The sequence below is a fragment of the Megascapheus bottae genome, chromosome 12, assembly GCF_031878675.1.
Source record: "Megascapheus bottae isolate mThoBot1 chromosome 12, mThoBot2.hap1, whole genome shotgun sequence".
Taxonomy (NCBI): Eukaryota; Metazoa; Chordata; class Mammalia; order Rodentia; family Geomyidae; genus Megascapheus; species Megascapheus bottae.
Window position 1 is genome coordinate 20,824,767 of NC_143520.1, and position 6,000 is coordinate 20,830,766.

Here is a 6,000-nt window from a genome sequence, read left to right on the forward strand (position 1 = left end):
AAGTCACCTACTCTCCTTTCCCCATTGTTACTGTTCTAATGTAAACCATGGCTGAGAAGAATAAGATGTTATATTAAAGGCCAAGAGTTCCATTTACAATGTAAAATTTAAATGCAAAAATAATTTGCATCATTAGTTTATCACGCTAGAGTTACCAAGATCATCAAAATGGCCCAAAACAAAGACATCTGCTGTTATACAGCATGTGCCAGAACTCAGCACAATATTGTTTTAAGCCTATAATTACCTGGGATGCTGAATTGATTTTTTTATCCCATAATTTGGTGTCTAGTGACTTAAGTATCTGGCTGTTAGAGAAAATCCCATTACTATTTGGCAAGTGATTTCAGACTAGATTGATTAGCCATGAAATGAGTGCAAGTACTTTGCAGAGCTTAAGCATGCGCTTAGTAGTTTAAATATGAAACGACATTGACAGCTTTCCAAATAGTGCTGATATTCTAATAGAGCAATTCACGAGGATATATCAGTTTAAAGTCTTACACATTACCATTTTACCATCCTCTTTTTGCCATTATACTCTCAGAATTTTCCATTTTTATCTTGACTTAATTCCTAAACTATACATTCTCAAATCCTTCAGGGACAACAAGATGCTCGCAAAGGTAAGCTGAGCTACAGTAATAATCCAGAAATTAGTAACTCTATTCTCTTCTAATATTTGCCATTTATGTGGAGATATTTGTGATTTAAGTGAAAATGAGTATAACTGAAAGATACAGAAAATTGTACCAGAACCGTAAGGAGTTTGAAGAAAAATGCAACTCTCAGTTGTACAATGGATTAGTGATCACTAAAGTTAAAATTTTCTTTAGAATTTTTAGGTCTAATTGTATAATAAGTACAATTGTTTCTAGCCCCTTCAATAGCATATTAAATGTACTGTAAGGCCTTATAAGTACTCCCTAACCATTATCTCTGTTACTGTCCTTATCTTGACCTAGCCTAACATACTTTTTAAGACATTTCTAACAGTTTTTCTTGTCTTGGCAACTTAAAATTTATCTGCGTCTTTATTTATTTATTTACTTACTTATTTGCCAGTCCTGGGGCTTGAACTCAGGACCTGGGTACTGTCCTTGGACACTTTTTACTCAAGGCTAGTGCTCTGCCACTTGAACCACAGCACCACTTCTGGGGGGTTTTTTTTGTATGTGGTATTGAGGAATCAAACCCAGGGCTTTGTGCATGTTAGGCAACTATTCTATCACTAGGCCACACTCCCTGCTTTTGTTACTATTTTTAAACATCATTTTGACTTTTTGGTCACAATACCTCAATAGTCTGCAGGGTGCATAGGTTAAAGTCAACACTTCTTCATATGGCATTTAGGATCTTTCTTGGTCTTGTTCTACCTCTCCTCCCAGCATTGCTTTGGTAGTTCCTGAGAAGCATTACTGAATATTCATCTACCCACACCTCCTGGTGCACTAGACTATGTCCTGTCACCAAGACACTGTCAAAAGAAGTTCTCACTACTAGAAAGCCCTTTACCTTTTCTGACAGCAGTCACTATTCTCAGTGTTGATTCACTAATCCATAGCCTCCCCCCTTGGAAACTCCTCCATGATAAACATAAGCAAAGTTAACCATGTCTTCCTTTAAACTGTGGCTCTTGCTTTAACAATCTATTATTGCATTGAAAAAGATATCTGAAGGACAAAACCCCAATAAAATAAAAATATCAAGTCAGCAGCTAAAGCAGGATCAAAATATCAGTTACTGTGCAACAGAACTACAGTTCAGGCACTGATTTAAATCCTCCTTCTCTTTTAGATTTAAAATATGCTGACCATGGAATTCTTTACCTACATCATCACACACAAGCATATGAACTTAAATAGATTGTTAAATGCTATGGCTTATTTCCAGAAAACATTTGCATTTTAACAACTTCAATATGGTGATCAGAAATGCAAGATAAATGGAGAATTGAGAGCTGGGTAGAAGATGAAAGGCTGAAGTATTTGTAATTAATGCAACTCATAAAATGTGTAAGCAACTACCTATTACCCACCACAAAGTTTTCTTTACCTGCCAGGCAGAGAATTGTTGACCATACCTTCAGTTCTACACTAATTCATCAGGAGCACCATGACCCCTATGAAAATGAGAGAAGGTTGAGTTCAGTAATAACTATAGTCCTTCCATGCAAAATCCATATGTCATCTGATATACACAAGTAAAGAAGAAAGAAAACAAAAGGTAACAAAGTAATAAAGTAGAAAAACCCATACATCTGACCATATGTATTTTAGGAAAGAATCATGTCAGTTACTGTTTATTCTATCATTAAGAAAGGCAGTGCCACAGCAAAGAAATGCCATTTCCCAAGAATGTGCAACAGGGTAAGTATGTGCACACATCTACTTACATCCTTTCTCTTTCATGCACATACACCACACCCACACTTGTGCGTTTTGCTTTCAGATCCTTCTGCCCCCTGAGTTCTAACATCTGCCTATCTGATACCCAGAATCCCTAAGAGAGGTGATCGGATTTGTCCCACTAATTGCAATAATTCCTACTGAGCAGTTCTCATACTAAGCCTCTAGAACCTAATGGCAGGACTCCCTGCAGATCTTTTCTCATTACCGTATTGTTTGTACACTTCACTTCTGATTCACCGTGTGTGTGTGTGTGTGTGTGTGTGTGTGTGTGTGTGTGTGTGTGTGTGTGTGTGTCTGTGTTCCTGAGGCTTAAAATCAGGGGCCATGTGCTATCCCTGAGCTTTTGTGTTTAAGGTTGGAACTCCACCACTTGAGTCACAGCTCTACTTCTGGGTTTTTGTCAGTTAATTGGAGGTAAGAATCTCACACGCTTTCTTGTTGGGGCTGACTTCAAATCACCACCTTCAGATCTTAGCCTCCTGAGTAACTAGAATTATGGACATGAGCCACCAGCTCTTGGCTATTTCTGATGAACTTCTATTCCCAACAGATTAACACTGTATTTCATTGCTAGAGGTAGCCCTCAGCTTGCATGAGGCCAACTCTTTGGGGCATTTACAGAAAGTAGACAGTGCCTGGGAATTAATTACTAGTCCTTGGAGTTTATAGACAGGACCAACCATCATGGAAGAGGCTTCCAGCCTCTGCTAGGATTGTCTGTGATGTGACTTATTTTACCTAACCCTTCCAGAAGAGAGACAAAGTTCCCTTTCTGTGGAACTTCATGTGACATCCCACTCCTGTTTGTTCTTCCTCATCCTACACCCCCCTACTATCCTACCAGCTTACCCACTCCCAGGAATAAATCCTGCCTGCAGAGTCCTGTAACAACAATACAAACTCCCTAGTTTTTATTTGCAGATTCTTTTCAGCGCAATAAGATGAGTTTCTGAGGAACTCATCTTAACAGATGTCATTGCATTTTTGACTATGCCACTCAGAGACTGGATATCTTGCAGATAAATGCCTGGAGTTGACAGGGCTATGTAGAACAGGACATTACAACCTGTGCATACCTTTCATCAAGAACTTTGGTGATGGCCCATAGAAGCCTCTAGAATATGTGAAGCACAATCCAAGAGCCATAAATATGACAAGATAAGAGCAAGTGGGGATGAAAGTTGGGCCGTTTATGTCACACTGAACAAAACTAAAGTACTCTCTTTACCCAATATCGAGCTAGTAATGTATCATTTACAATTATGAAACAGATCTTAAAATATCAAAGACAAAGGTAAGAAACAAAACCAGAGAGTGCACACACACACACACACACACACACACACACACACACACACAAAGATATTCAAATCCAAATATCAACCCTTCTCACTGACAGCACTCTGGAACCACAGTCAAAAATCTTAAACAAGTCTCTTCAGTTTTCCAGTAACTCAGAGGGCAAATCTGACTATCCATGGGGCAGAAATCTACCACAGCTATTTATAAAGTAGCAAAGGTATGTTTTTACTTAAGGCTGTGTTAAATTTTTAATTTTTGAATTGTTAGTTATGTGTCTTTCATTCTGTAACTTGCATAAAATAGACTGGTGATTTATATAAGTTATTTTCCCCTAAGAATAACAAAATACTTTAAAACCAGTAATAACATACACAGATACAGTTATACTACAAAACAGCAATGAATAAGATTGCAAATATATAAGAATCTTTGAACAAATTGAGGACAGAAAAAAATTCTACCGAGGGCCAGGAGTTTGGCCTAGTGGTTAAAGTGCTTGCCTAGCATGCATGAAGACCCAGGTTTGATTCCTTGGTACCACATACATAGAAAAAAGCCAGAAGTGGTGCTGAGGCTCAAGTGGTAGAGCTCTAGCCTTGAGAAAGTCCAAGGACAGTGCTCAGGCCCTGAGCTCAAGCCCAGGACTGGCAAAAAAAAAAAAAAGAAAGAAAAAAAGAAAAAATTCTACCGATATCTCTCATCTCTTTTGCTGTCCCTTGGTTATCTCATATTGTTGCAGTATCTCACTTTGTTACCTGATATATCAAATATATTTGTATTTGGTTATTTGAAATTGGATAGGGAAGGGGGGAAAACAAGATGAGGGGTGGGGGTGGGGGGGAAGGAAATGGGGACCAAGACATGTGAAAGGGTATCAATGTATGGGAATTAATGCACCATCTATCTGGCAAATATCATGTAACCCTTCTATTAATTACAATAAAAAATATATATGAAAAAAATTCTACCGAAATTCCCTTGTGTGGGCCTCATGCAACCCACTAATCAAAATCCAATGCCCACTGGGAAAAATGAAATCCAGTATCTTGTCAAGAACGTTGAAGAGTTTCATTGCTCATTCTTGCATTAGCGTCTATCATTGTCTGACAGTTTATTCTTTCCCTTGCATTAGTAATAATGTTGTCAGGCAGGTGCTAGGCTCACACCTAAACTACAAGCTTCTGAAGAGGCTGAGATTGGAGGATTGTGGGTCAAAGCCTGCCCAGGCAGAAAAATCTATGAGGTTATTGCTTCCAATTAACTGTCAAAAAGCCAGAAGTGGTGCTATGGCTCAAAGTGGTAGAGTGCTAGTCTTGAACAAAAAGAGCTTGGGGACAGTGCCCAAGCCCTAAGTTCAAGCTCCACAATCAACCAAAGAGGGGGATGGAGAGAAAGAAAGAGAGAGAGAGAGAGACAGAGACAGAGACAGAGACAGAGACAGACAGAGACAGACAGAGACAGACAGAGAGACAGAGACAGACAGAGACAGAGACAGACAGAGACAGAGATTCAGACAGGCACACAGAGACAGAGAGACAGAAACAGAGACAGAGACAGAGACAGAGAGAGAATAAATTTGTCAGAGTGTAGGGAATAAAAAGGTAAGATGTGGTACAAACTATAACGGGAATGTTAAATTTTTAAATATGAACATAATTTTATTACTCATTCTAATTATTAGAATCAGGATTGGCTTTACAGAAGAGGTGCCTTTAAGTCAACTCCAGGGAGCAATAATATTTCCAAAACAGGAGGCTGGAAGATGCCCTAAGGACTTCCTCCAGTAATTGCAATTTTTCATCACAACAGAGTAGAGTCATCCTTGCAAATCTTAGCATCTTCCAGAGCTTTTCACTTAGCTGTCTCTTAAGAAAAGAAGCAGGATGTTTGATGGTTTCTTTTTCTTATGAAGGTGAGTAATTATTGCATTTCTGAAAAGTATCTACAGACTCTCTTATCTCATTATTACTACCATGACTAAAATTCAAACATCTATCACTATTTCTCTAGACCTTTGCAAAAATCCTGGTCAATTTCTTCCCCCCATCTCTCTCTCTCTCTCTCTCTCTCTCTCTCTCTCTCTCTCTCTCTCTCTCTCTCTCTCTCTCTCTCTCTCTCTCTCTCTCTCATCTCCAATTAAATTGCTATTGCTTTCAAATCAACATTATCTGAATGATTTCCTCATAATGCTATTCTTTCTGCTCAAAAACTTTTAATGAGGCCCAAACAACTGTCCACTCAGATGCATATTGCTCAACTAAGCATTTGGACAGAAGGCAAAGACAGT